General features: G+C 43.5%; 1 protein-coding gene across 1 annotated transcript in view; it reads left to right on the top strand.

Moving 5' to 3' along the window:
- The window catches only part of LOC115947841 (exostosin-1-like), a gene marked incomplete at its 5' end in the record, with an annotated part of 31,856 nt that overhangs the window by 695 nt on the left and 16,712 nt on the right, over positions 1-14,449 (top strand). The window lies entirely within an intron of this gene.

Raw genomic sequence — 14,449 nt, 5'->3', positions numbered from 1 at the left:
TGGCTCTGTGCTGCCGGGGCCGGGGGAGCTGGCGGGGCGGCACTGAAGGGCGATGCGGTGTCCTGCCCAGGGACGGTGACCTGCATGCGCAGCCTGATGGCTTTCCAAACCTTGCCAGCGGCGGAGGTGCTCTTGGAGGATGCGCTGGCATTTGGCACTGCTTTTTCTTCCCCAGTGCCTCTTAGGCCAGATACCCTGTGCATTTCCTGCCCTGAGACAAAGTTTGTACGAGTCCTCAGGTCTCTCCAGGTCGCATGTGAGCCAGGCTTCCGAAGTGGGTTGGTTGCTGAGGGTGATGGCTGGGATGCGCTCTCCAAAAAGCACTGCCTGGCGTGTGACCTGTGTCTGTGTATCTCCACAGACAAGCTTTGCTGCGTTTTTCCTCTCACTTCAAACCAGCACAGTATCAGCGAAGGAAGGTGTCTTGGCTCTGTTCGTGTCCTGTGTCTGAGTTTCTGGTTTTCACATGTGAGAGGATACACCAGTGATGCGAACTCAGTGTGTGCTTTCTGTGAATGCCTGGTTGCTTACCTTTCCTCGACTTTTATTTTTATTTGTTGGTAATGTCACTGTGAAGCCAAATTTTGTCTCGCTGTGCTGCTGCCCTTGTCTTCCAGTCTGCTTTTCAGGTTTGTATATATAGCTGCCGGGAAAATCGCTTCTGGGAATTACCTCCAGGATTGCGATGCTGACTAAGCCGTTTGCAGCTGATTAGTTTATTTAGATGCCGACCACCGCTGTGTTTACTGCAGAATAGGTTCCTGTATATGAAGTTTTTCACATTAGAATATTTCCTGGGTAGCATGAATTACATGCTGAATTAAAACAGACCAGTCATACAGCAGTGCGTGATGTGCAGTGGAGCTGCACCCAGCTGCCAACGGCTGGAGGGTTTTGTGGTGCACAGGGGAACGTGGGTGGAAAAATACTTCTGGAGAGCATTTGGGAAGAAACTACGTTGGCATTAATACTGGTGAAAATTTCCGACTGGCTGTCTGTTTCTCCACCGAAACTATCCCCGGGGGTTGGGAAGAGACCGGGAAGGTCAGCATTGCAAAGTCGAGAAGCCAGGGTGAACTCTGCTCACCTTTTGGTTACTGTAATTCTGCTGCAGAGGGGGAGGAAAGAGCAGTGCAAATACTCAGTGGACTTTTAATCACATTCATTTTCAGGAAACTGATGGGCAAATGGTGAAATAATGCACGTGTGGAAGTGATACAGCATCAGTGCTGAATGATCAGTAGAGATACTAAGCTAAGCTCATGTTATTTGTCACCTGGGAGTCCCTTTGGCTTGAGATCTCCTTCAGGGAATATATGCTTTGGGAAAGAAGGGAGACCTGACAATTGCAGCCTTTCAGGGTGTATTGTTTTTTTGTTTTTAGATCTGAGCAACTGGAGCTAATTTACAGCTCCAGTTCGGCAAAAATCCTGCTTATTTGCTGTATACTACAGTGTGTGTGCTGTCAAGTTGTCATAAAACCAAACATACCTGCCTGTGCTTTCACAGGTGTGAATCCGATTTTTTTACAGCTATGCCATTTGGTCTAATAAAAGATAGACCTCTCACTGTGAGTTCTGCCCCCCCTAAAGTGTCTTTGCCACTTATTGTGGTGAGATTTGTCTATAGCAACCCTCAGGGGGTACTATAGCATGCACCCAGCTGTACACACTATGCTATTCATACAGAAAGCATACTCACTGCTAGGATGCAGCTGGATCTGGGGTGGGGGGCTTCAACATTTGTTGCAATGTTGCTGTTAAAAGACAGGAACTGAAAACTGATGCTGTCAAGAAAATAAGATTACACCAAGAATTGAGGCAAGTTCAGTCTGTGGTCAGGCTGCTGATGTGGAGGGGTTTGCTCTAGTGAACAGCTGCAGATGCTGCAGCTCTTTGACCCCGCATCTTACCGGAGTGAGGGCACCTGGCAGAGTGTGCTGCTGCCCCTTGCCACTGGTGCCTCGGTGCCGATGCACAGCCGAGTGTGCCATCTGCTGCTCTGCCAGCACTGCATCCTGCCAGCGCCTGTGTCTTCTGCTGCCTCCTCTGTGCCCATAGGGACCGTGCCTGGGGCTCCACTCCCTTCATAAAATCTGCTAGAGTCGCATCCCCAAGGTAGCATGACACAGCTGTCCAGTTGAAATGCTTCTGTGCTGATGTGTAACTCAGCTGTGAAAGCTGTAGAAGGAACTCCATTTTTCATCCCATGTAAAGCAGCATCCGATCATCAGTGAGGCTGTAGTGCTTGGAAAGAAGTGTCTCTAAATATATCTGGGCCTTGAAAACTGCACATGGAGTGGCTCTTGTGAGGCATTTGGGGCTTGGATTTAACAATGCGTCTTCAAGGTTTTAATCAAAAAAAAGGAAAAACGTACTCTCCAGGATACGTCTGTTGGCATATCCATATACAATTGGGAGTTGCATATTGTGCTTTTCTGTACTGATTTTCCTATCTTCTGCTGTGATACTTACACCACTTCATGTGAAAGACAGTAGTGTAGGTGCCCTGGCCATGGAGAGCTGGTCTTGAGATACCAGTGCTTGCCAGGGCGATGTATGAATGATTTGGTCTAGGTTAGAGGCCTTGCCAAGCCAGGTAAAATAGGTGACCAGATTTTAAAATGTGCTAACCTTGTGTCAGCAGGGTAGTAGTGTTATGATGTGTTTGGTGTGGGGCTGCACAAATCACAAGTTACTTGTGGTGGGATTTCATCTAGAGTGTAACATTTGGTGTTGGGTTCACATGAGGTCCACCTGTCTGCTGGATGTGATGTTTCCTCTCTAGGAGATTGAAAAAGCCAAGCAAGGTGACTTCCTGACCTCTGGAAAAATGCGTAGAGTGTCTGTCTTTGTTTGGGGAAAGCATGGATGGGCATGTGTGTATTTGACTGTCTCTGTGAATTGTATTGAAAGATCCATCTGTATGTCACAGCTAATTAATTTGCATCCTAGTTACACATCTCAGCAGATAAAGCTGAGGCAGACTAAAATGAATTACATTATCATGATTAAACCACTGGCAAACAGGATATAAAAGAAAACAAAGAAAACCTCTGGTTTTCTTTACAGTGTCCTTGATTGTCAGAGGTGGCCTTTGTCACCCAGCGCTAAGGCAGCTGGGCTTTCTGAATTCCTCCACAATAAGATTTCAGCCTCAAGCTTTCCATTTCACAAAGGGTTAAGGGAATAAAAGCTGCTGCTGCTGAAGTTTGAAGACAGCCTCTTAAATATTTAATGACGGTCTAAATATATACATATGTACAATGTGTTTTAAACAAAGGCAGAATTCATATACAGGCTTAACTGGTTCCAAATAATTACTTTTTGGAAGGTAATATAAATGACTGTGGATACCAAAAGAAATGGAGGAATGTGATGTTCTAGTAAAGCCAGATGCAGAGAAGAGGTTTGCACCAAAATGAGAATCTTTCTAGGAAAATAAAATAATGTCTGTGGTATATCCCCTGACCTGCAGCAACCCTGCCCTTGGAAGATGGAGAGGGTAGCGGAGGTAGTATCAAAAAACGTGAGGTCTCACCAGAAGCTCATTCAAGGAGACTTTTTCCTCATCCATGCTTGACATCTAAAGTTAATGATGAGAAAGAAGCAAAAGGGGAAAAAATAAAGGAGTAGAATGGAGGAGGAAAAGTGAGAAAAACCCCATATTTTTGGAGAAAAGTGAGCTATGGTGGGGAACAAATAGGATAATGAGGTGTTCTTTATAGACTATGTTTTCTGACTGGTCAGTGCTCAAAAAGCCTGTGTGATCATGACTGACCTGAGAAAAGGAGATAAAACATGCAGGCCCTCCTGAGTGGGACTAGTTCTGCCAGAGGAGGTTGGAGGCATGTGGTGGTGGAGGAGGAACCTATGGAAGGAGCTGCTCACGGATCTGCCTGGGGCTGTGGGTGCTGGCAGAAGGGGAGAGCACCAGCCCCTTGCATGCTTACACCGGGGAGACATCTCTGCAGGGCACACAGTAGCACTAGGCAGGGTTGGATGTGTACTTCTACAGGAGAATGTAAACAACTGAACATTTCCATTGGTGCCTGGTACCCGGTAGGTTTACCTGGTGTGCACTCTACTGGTGGAACATGTGCCAATCACAGCTGAACCTGCCACCCTTGAAAATCGTGAATAATGGTCACAGTCATGCAATAGGCACAGAATGGGAAGAAAAGCATGTTTTAGTTTTGCTTCCTTCCCACTAGGAATAAAATACACATACTGAAAAAAAGAAGTGGTAGAAATACACGTGAGGGATGACTGCCACTCAGCAGACTGGCAGAAGAATGTGGAGTAAGGCTTAGGCTTGTCTGTCCAACATGTGACGGTAATGTGAATGCTCCATATGCATGTATGTGCATGTTTCAAACAAAGGTGAAATTCTTGTACTTGTAATATACTGAGCTTCCGTGTATTGTACTAAAATACAAATGTAAATGCCACACTTAATCACTCACTGGATTATTTTTTTTAATTATCTAAAAGCCTTCACAAGGCAGCTCATTTGCAGCTATTCAGAACGGGTCTGAGAAATCACCCAGCTTCAGGGTGGCTGTTGTTCAGGACAGCTGAAATGAGATGGGAGCCAGTCAGGGCATCTTGTATATCACCAGGCTGTTTTGGGAGCTTGGATAGAACTCAGAAACCACTGAGAGTTCTTGGGCATTTTCCCAGAGTAACTTGGCTCCTACAGAGACCTGTCCCCACCAGACTACTTTTAAATATTGATTTTTTGAGAAACTGGAAATTTGCCTGGTTTACAATACATTTATCCAAAATGCAGTAAACAGGTAAATAACAAAGCTTTAATGGATGTCTGAGAATATAGGACTTGCTTTATTGTGTTCTTCCTCTTGCTCTCTGTATGTATTGCAGAGTGTCCTTATGTGCCTGTTCATGCTGGTTTAGTGCAAGTAGGGCCCTGAGGGGTAGGAGCTTCCAGAGGTTCCAGGCTGATGCCCTGGCAGGAGCTGGGAATAGGGGCAACAGGGGCATCCCTAAGCTCACAGGCAGCTGTGCACTCCTCAGCCTGGCTGCTTGCATCCTCTCGGTGGGTCCGTGTGTGGGAGCGGGTGGGTCCGTGTGTGGGAGCGGGTGGGAGCGGGTGGGTCCCCCTGTGTGTGAGCAGCGCTGGGCACGGCCGCGTGTGTGGCCGGGTGCGCAGGGTCAGGCACTGGCAGAGGAGCCCACCCTGCCCGCGGGCCTTAAACCAGGCGCCCTCCTAACCTCAAGTAATTAAGTTTTCTTGTGGGGTGAGTTGTTATTATTATAATTGGTTGCCCCAGGCCTTTCTGTGTCTTTCTATGAAGCATCTCATATGAGGCTGTGTGGTGACAAAGCATTACAGTAGATGGGTGATCTGGTCTGCAGCAGATGTTTTCTGCATGCAGAATGTATGTGAGCACAGCTTTCACAGCTCGAAGGGCTCTGCTTTTATTTTTCCTGCCTAGGAAAATTGATCTAGGATAGTTTATTGATAAATACTCATCATTGAAGAGACACTTGATGACAGAACAAAATTCAAAGAAAAAAATTATCTGAGTCATCATTTTAAGTAGAATTAATCTGGAAACAAGTAGTTTCAAGGGCTTGTTGAACCCAAATCAGAACTGAGCTGAGAGTAACAGTTCCAGCTACCTATTTTGGCAAGAGAAAGTTCTTTTGTGCCTCCAGTGAGGTGGCCTCAGCAAGAAGATGCTGCAGAGCATTCCTTGGTGTTCCTGCCTTCTTAGCCTCCCTGGCTGTGTATTTCACAGGGCAAAATCTGACTTCTGCAGGACATTGTATAGTGGCCTAAAGTAACCTTCACTGAAACTGCTCCTAAGGGGGAGAGGTGGCTGAATTTGGGATTCTTTTGCGAGTTGTGTGCAGCTGTCTGATGCTCCCTGCTGCATTGAGGATGTTCCCAGCTGTGGCCTGTTTGCATTCCATGCATCTGTGAAGTAGTGCATCTCACTGGGAGAATGGGATGGAACAAGAGGAATTCCAGCTTGAGACAAACCTGAATGGAAATGACTACTGCTCTGACTGCTGCAGATAATCCTTTTGCCCCACATATAGTCCTGGAACAGCCTGCTGGAAAGTAAACCAGCAGCTGCTTGCAGGAGAGGGAAGTAAATGAAACTGGTCCGCACGAAGCACTTATTTACTCAACAGATGTGAGTCAAGAGAATGTGCTGTAATCTGATGATTTCTGGAGTATTATCTGTGATTGTTTTCCTTTTCTCTCTGAAGGCTTTCTTTCAGAAAATCCACAGAGTTTTGTGGTCTTGGGTAAACAAACTGTTTTGCTAACTAGAGAAGAATAATTGGTAGGTACATGGACAACTGTCTGGCCTGTGAATGGAGTTAAATGCAGTGTTCTGAGCTGCTAAGGTGACTGACTTCTCATGGACTTGGCTATATCTAGATGATAATGCAAGATTTATGCTCTTGTCTCATGTCATATGGATATTAGTTTAGCCTGTGGGAATGTGTGAATATAACTTCAGGTTATATTTAAGGTTCTGCACCTTTCCACATTTCCAAGTATTTGGGACATATAGGTTTCACTGAGCTATAGATTTGTTCCTCTTCCTGTGTTCACCTAGCTATGCTGTGCTTTTATGTGAGGCTTTGTGTTGCTCTTTTTCAATACAAATTTCAGGAGGAAACAGGACATGTATCATCACTGTTTTGCCCCTAATTTGGGAGCCTCCTCAGTCAACTGTAGGGAGCATTGCTACTATGTGATGCTGATACAACTCACCCCCAGGTCTCTAGAGAAGCCAGGGAGGGAGGGAGCTGTGACAGGGGGTGCTGAGATACCAAGTGTGCACAGGAGCAATTAAAGATTCTAGCCAGAGAATGGTGGGAGTCCTTTCTTCCACTTTTACAACAAATTGTAATTTGTAACAATTTGACAGCTGCACTAGAAGAAACTATCCTGGTATTGTGGTGGCGGAGCCACGTAGCCTGGGAGGGTATTTGAAGGCCAAGAGGCAGGAGATCAGTATACTGCTGTGGTGCAGGAGAAACTAGTTTAAGAAATTAATTCCAAATGAGAACGAAACAGAAGAGATTCATTTCACATGAGTAGGGGGAAGTAGTGTTGTAAGTAATACAGGCCCTATCTCAGCAAAATGTTGTGTCTTAACTGCTTTTCTGGGAAAAAACTAGTATGAATGCTGCCAGGCTGATGGCTTTCCAAGTGCAATCTGATTTCCTAAAATGCTATAATTTCTTAGAACAAGAAAACATAACTGTAAGCTGGTCAGGGGGGTTAGGCCTGCTCAATAATAGGAGAAAGAAGAGGCCGTTTTCTTTAAACATCTTGTGTTTCTGCACTTGTCTCTCCCACCAACTCTTGTTGAGATTTACCTTCAGTTTTTTGGGTGGTTCAGTGCTGTCTCCTTGGCCAGGATGCTAAATGGGTGTTCCCTGAAAGGTGCTAGGGGTGGGATGTTTGTGTCAGGTAAATAAGGCCCCCATTTCATACTCCAGTGAGACAGACTTCTCAACCGTCCTGCAGTCCCTGGAAGAAGTGAGGTGCTGGCAGAGCTGTTGCAGGAGCTCCTGCCTTCTCTTGCCTGGATGTCTCAAGCCTGCAGTCTGACAGTCAGGATTGCCACTGGCAACCGTGCTTATGTTTCCATATGCTTTTAAAATGCAAAGGAGTCATTGCTTTTCCTAAGCATTTTGGAGGTTTACTTTAGTGCTTTATAATGTTTAAAGCCTGTGTAAAACTGAAATACTACTTCTGTATCCCCTTCTCAGGAAGCATCAGTGAGCATAGGTCTAAAATTATTTCTAATAAAAGGTGACAGTTGTCAGAAGCAGTATAAAGCAGCTCTCCTCTGTGTGTCTGGTGAGGGCAAATAGCCTCTAAAGCTTTTTTTGGGTTTTACTTGTCCTGGGTGAGGACACCTTTGGTATATGAACCTTTTAGCTCTCCTTGCTTCACTCAGCTGCTACCAAAGACCATTGCTTTTCCAGGCACTGAAGTGCTGTTGTTCCTGATCACTCCTCCAAGGACTCCTGCAGTGCAATTAGCAAATTCAGTAAAGCTTCTGTAAGTTGACTTATTTCTCCATGATGGTTTCTAGTCCAGAAATACATGAGAACAAAATAATTCCTGGGTTCCTAAGTGAGTTTTCCATTTATTCACTTTTTCCCCCTCTAATATCCTCTTTGTGTTTATGAATGAAACAGAATTAGGGCTAATTTAGTTGATTGGCTGCAAAACAAAAGTATTCAATGCTAAGAATGGGAAATGAGAAGGCCTTTCTGAAATGTTACTTCTTTGCATAATTATAATAGATTATAATTATACATTTGGGTGTTTAGCAGTGGATTTGCTGTAAACATGGTCGTGGGAAATCTCTCGTCGCTCACTTGTGTCGGTTCGAGTCCCAGTGCGGTCCCGTCGATGGCTGTACCAGCATCTCTCACATCATCTTCTCTTTGGGCAGGGTGATATGCCACAGAGAATGCAATCTCCCCTTCCCAGCTCCTCCTACAAAATTACAGCTGGTCGATATGGCCATGTCAGACTGTTGACACAAATCGATAAGATCAATCACTCTTCAGCTCCTAAACAAAATTGAGAGCGTGATGCTGACGGCCTGCGCGTAGCAGTAAATTCCTGAAGGAAAATTGCATACTGTAGTGTTTGCTGAGTGTATCTGTGGGGGATCCTATCCTGTTAATAATTAGTTCTCTGAGGCTGTAAAAAGGAGAATGGTATAAATAGTTTGCTAGAGCTGCAATGTGTATTACGACCCCTGCAGCCTTCAGGTTGATGGAGAACATCACCTGACCAACAGCAGTGTGGGAGACAGGGGAGCGTGGCAGTGTTTGGGTAGGAATCCTGTTTTTCTTCATTCTCCTAGAAGATCTTGACTTCTGATACTGGTTTTTGCCTGGCAAATAATTGCAGACATTTTATCACAATACTGGAATTCGTGGAGCAGTCAGGTAGTTCAGTGTGTTACTACCAGAAAGCCCATCAGAATCGTAGTTTTTGTAGTAGTGAAGAATAAATTCAGGGGCTGCTTCTAAAAATCAGAATCTTTGTCTGAAGGGAGGGAGAAATTTTTGTTACAATGTCTAAGTTTATATCTCTGAAGGCTTGTTATGGTGTGTCTGCTCATAGACTCAGTCAGCTGCTTCAGGAAGATAAACACTTGAATGTTTAACTCTTAGGAGTTTGCCACCAACCATTGTGCTGGGTGCTAGCAGATTTTTCTTTTAATTAAATGTAATTTATCTAATCCTAATGGGAAACATAATTATAGGATTTATTTTTTAATACTGTGATTTCAGAATTATTTTATAAAGAACAGTAACACTTCACCCTTAAGGGTGGTTTAAAAATCAGCAAACAAAATAGAAAAAACTGATGTACACTTTGCTAGAAGTAATAAATCTCAGACGAGATGCAAAAAAAAAAAGCAGCTGAAATGTTGGAGCTGCAATAAAACTGAAAATTAATGATCAGTAGGTTGCTGCTGCAAGAGAGAGTGAATGCATTATGGATTTGAGGAGACGCCTATAGCTTATTAAATGCCAGCAAATTTTTGCATAAGCAGTAGCAAACCCTGATCAGAAATTGTAAAAGGGTGTGAACTGCAGCTGGAAGATCCAGTGCCACAGAGGATGTGTGCACCATGTGTATGGTTGAAACGTAAGAAAGTGCTTCACAGGATCATGGTCTAAAGTTGCACGCTAAGCTCCTTTAGTTTCTGATCAGAGGGATTTAAATGTTTCAGTAAGGCATGACTGTAGTCGCAGGAAGGGATTTATCATACTTTACATAAGAAGGTGTGTATAACTGTTCAAAATAATTTAAAACAAATAACATCCCTTCACCCTTCCACACTCCTTTACACTTTTTTTTTCCCTCTAAACTCAAAAGCTAAGACTACTACTTGAATTGTAATGGAATAATATATCAAGTGAGTGATCACATCAGGCATGGACACTTACCAAATCACAGCGAGATAACTGTGAATAACTCTCTAGTTTCAACAATTTGCATGGCCATTAAAATTGATGGAGAAGGTGTGTATAACTGTTCAAAATAATTTAAAACAAATAACATCCCTTCACCCTTCCACACTCCTTTACACTTTTTTTTTTTCTCTAAACTCAAAAGCTAAGACTACTACTTGAATTGTAATGGAATAATATATCAAGTGAGTGATCACATCAGGCATGGACACTTACCAAATCACAGCGAGATAACTGTGAATAACTCTCTAGTTTCAACAATTTGCATGGCCATTAACAATTGATGGGTTTCCCTTAGAACCGCATTATCTATGGCAGCAGGATCTATTCCTGTGCACTGCTGCTGCATACTAAATGCCAGACAAATTCTCAAAACTGAGGATAATAAAAAATCTGATAGCAGCAAGGTGAATGAAGTAGGTAGAAATTTCAAGGCGACATTTTTTGAAGATAGAGAAATATTTCAGGCAGTCCTGCATTTTAGTAACTGTTCTTCATCCCCTTTCCCTGCCTGCTTTTTTACTACAGTTCTGCAAGTTTTACTTCAGGCTGGTGTTAGGTTTCTCTTCACTGCTTGGCATCACTTCAGGTTTGATAGTCAGTCTGGCCTGTGGATCAGTTAAAGTAAGATTTTAAAATACTTTTTGTTACAGTTTTGTGTTGGATAGTTGTCTTCAGAAGCTTTGATGCATATTTGACAAAAGATAAAAATGGCACTGAATTTAGCTGTCCCAGATTGTTGGATGGCTCTTTCATCAGAGGGATTTCAAGGAGGTGCAAAGATGTGCTTTCCTTATTAGAATCATACTACGATTTTAATAAGTGAGCGACCCATCCCTTATTTCTAGTGCTTTCATCTCTGCCTGACAACATGTCAGTTCTTTCCAGATTCCTCTACCAAGCTGACTTTTCCAGCCCCAAATCTTTCTCTTTTTATTTCTCTTTCTCACCCTCTTCCCTCTCCCCCTTTCTTCTCACGGCACTGTTGTTGTGGCAAGATGAAAGCAGCTGAGTGAAGCGGTGGTGGGGAAGGCTTGGGTAATCAAAGCACACAAGCGGCTGGAGCTGTGGGAAGGCAGGTGGGTGACACATCAAAGTCAGGGGTACGTGTGCCTGCTGCTCTCGCCTCTCCTTGTAAATGACCCCCCTGCCATAAACAGAGTTCCTGGGGTTAATTTGTGAGTTCACACGCACACAAATGCAATTACTTCTCTATGGCCTTCCCAAAATTTACTTGCAGAGACCAGTAATAAAATCTCAGCTTTGTTCCTTGGAATATGGCTTTTGCAGATGTGGTGTGTAAGGGGACAAGTACCTAAGTTGTTGATAGCAGGAGGTGGTTGTTCACCTTCAGCTGAGGGTAGCCCATCACCTTATTGTCCCATCTGCCTGTCAGTGTTGTTTCAGGGAGAGAGCTGGAAGGTCTGAGCAGCATCTGGTTGTCCCCAGCTGGGCCTTGCATGCTCAGAGACCCTGAGAACGTCTTGTCAAGGGACCCCTTGGCTGGGGCAGGGAGCACCTGTCACTCAGCCACAAACAGATGGTGCTTCCTGAGCTCTGTGCCCAGTGTGAAGGCTCCAGGTCCCCTCAGCTCAGTGGAAGCCCCGAACTCCCACTCATCTCTAAACTCTGTGCGTGTCTCTTGATGTGGAGCTAACTATGGGGGTGGCTGTTTTCTCAGCTGTTGCCTCTCCTCAGATCCTCCTTTGTCTTTGCTGTGGAGCTCAGCAGTTGAGTACCTCGAGGCTTGGGTCGACTCTTGCTCTGTGTTTGTGCAGGGGGACCTGGTCCTTGTCTTAACTGTTTGCACTGAAGGTGTCAAAAAATCATTGCCATTCATTAACAGGGCTCTTCCTCACTGCCTGCTGATGCCCATTTCAGTTACTATTGCTGAGAACCAAAATAACCGGGGCACTTTTCTCTTTACTTTCTGTATTACAACATTAGTGAATTGCAGTGAAAACAGGTTTCCATATTTTGTTTTATTAGCTATTTCTCATAACCTGTAATAATAACCCTTTTTAGTAAGTTTTTTTACTCTTTCATTTTTAATGAAAATACTTTATGACGCAGGTCATAGTAAAATAATTCACAGTGTGTGAATTATTGTGTTGTTATTACAGTGTGTGTATGTTGTTTAGGTCTAAAACTGGTGATTTAAGAATTTAGAGATAGTGGTGTGATCCCTGGGTGCCCTGTGGGTATAGTTACTGGTTACAGCAATAGTTGTTACTTTAACTTTGGTCTCAGGGTAACCATGTTTCACAATAATCAATGCACTGATTACTGTAATTGCAGCTTGCGGTACCGTGGTCTAGGCCAATAAAGTATGGAATTTAATGAATATTTGTAAACAAACTTGATTAGGAAGTAGGTTGAGGATATGCACTGGGGGAGGATAATAGAAGAGACCCATCCTCAGCTTTGATAAATAGAACAGATGGAAACCTAAAAATGAGCAGCAAAGCATGGAAACCATCCCACTGCTGTTTACCTTGTGTTTATTGCTGCATCATGTCTTAAAAAATCTCTCCTTAAAAAAAAAATAGAAGAAGCTGACTCCCCACTGCAATGAGATTTTGTGTACACAATTTCAGTCTCCTCTGCAGAACTTTTAAAGCATTATCAGACATGATGCTGAAAACTGGATTAACAATGTAGGGCTGGTATCAGCCTTAAGTAAAGAAGTGTCTATTGTCACCCCATGATTGAATCATAATGCACTTAAAATGAAAAAGGAAACCACCATTGAAAATGGGAAATAGATTTCATAGTGGTGCCTCTGGGGAGGTGGATGGCTGACATCTGGCAGTTGCTGGAAAGTTGGCTGTGTTTTACTGTCCTTCAGGAACTGCTTCGCATTTTCACTGGTTCTTTGCTCTGTTTGTGTCCCATGTTTCAGATGCATGTCCTTCATCTCAGGTATAGAGGCCTGTTCTACACCCTCTGTCAGGCCACTTGGGAGTGTTTTGTATGAGTCTGGCAGCTTAACAGTAGAAGGGTATGTCAGGTTTTGGATGGTTTCTTTAAGGCTGCCTTTACACCTCCTTGCCTTCTCTTCTCTTTCTCCATCTTTCTTCAATCTTTAAGAAATTGACTTTTTGCAGGTTTTCCTGGCTGAGTGCATGGGTGTCTCTAAGAAAAGTAGCGTTAAATTCTGCTTACTTCACCTCTCCTTATTTTTTCTTTTTTTTTTCTTATTTATTTAAAGCTTTTGGTTTTCTGCAAAGTTTGGCATTAATGGAAATGCATTAAAGGGAACTGCATTATAAGAAGCCTAGGCCGGTGAGTGGCTGCTCCTGCTGCAGGAGCTTGGAGGGGAGGAGGTCTTCCAGCATCTACAGTGCATCTGTTTGCTTCCTACCTGCTGGTTTCCAACAGTATTAATTTTTATGCATTTATTGTATTTAATTAAAAGCAGAGCTGCTTACAGCAATGCTTGCAGAGATTCCGCCTCTCCCCCAAATGCAACAAATAGGCATCTGGTATTTGTTTTGTATAATACAATCCTCATAAAATGAAAAGTAAGAAAACATAATTATCTGTAAAGGCTTGTTTTATAAGCCTAGGAATGAGCTTGTTCCTGCCTTGTTTTTGTCTAGTTGTAAGATGATTTTAGCCCCTCTCCAGATTAACAGAGAATCAGTTACTACAGTGTTTTAAACTCTGGTGTGTAAGGGTAGAAGGTGGGGTGAATGCATGCATGGGGATAGCACTACTGGATCTCTAGAGGTGAGGATAGTCTTTCTGTTCCCTTTAGAAGTTTTTCCCTTACAACCAATGGGTTTTATTTGAAATCTTTGGTAAAGTAAAAGGGAGGAAAATATGTGGGCTGCATGAACAGTATTTCTGAGGTATAGGCCTTAAAGTTGGGTTTGAGCCCTTTCTGCACACTGCTCATCCTTGCCAGTGTGAAGGACAGGTGTCATGGGTTCTGTGCTCATGCTTGGATGTGTGTAGGATTCCTTGATTTGGCCCTCACTGTATTACTGAACAGACTTTAACTGCTGTGTGTCTTCATTTCTCAGAGTATTGCTGGCTTGATCCACGTCCAGTGGTCATCAGGATTCCCAGCTCAGGATTCAGCAGTTTTGAGGAGCTAATTATACTAACTTCACCTTAGATTTTCTGCTTGCTATTTGTTTGTAGGCAGCTATGCCATTTTGCTTGCTGTAACCCTGCACAGTCCTGCCTGCTACCACATGCTACCGGTATATTTTTCTGGGAAAAAGTGAAATCAGACCATCTAAACCAATTAGATCGTAAGGTGAGACATGCGAGCAGCTCATGGCTGTCTAAAGATGAAGTGTGAAAACCAAATCCTTTTAGAAAACTCACATTTTGAACTTATTACTTTTTTATTTTTCTTTAAATTAGTAGTAAGCAAGAATCCACTTTTTTGTAATGAAAGCTGAAAGCTGTGGGGCTGCAATGCACCTTCAACTTCAGCA

This window comes from Geospiza fortis, unplaced genomic scaffold, assembly GCF_000277835.1.
Source record: "Geospiza fortis unplaced genomic scaffold, GeoFor_1.0 scaffold111, whole genome shotgun sequence".
In the NCBI taxonomy this organism is placed as follows: Eukaryota; Metazoa; Chordata; class Aves; order Passeriformes; family Thraupidae; genus Geospiza; species Geospiza fortis.
Note: the sequence above shows the minus strand (reverse complement) of the source record. Positions and strands in the feature narration are given on the sequence as shown.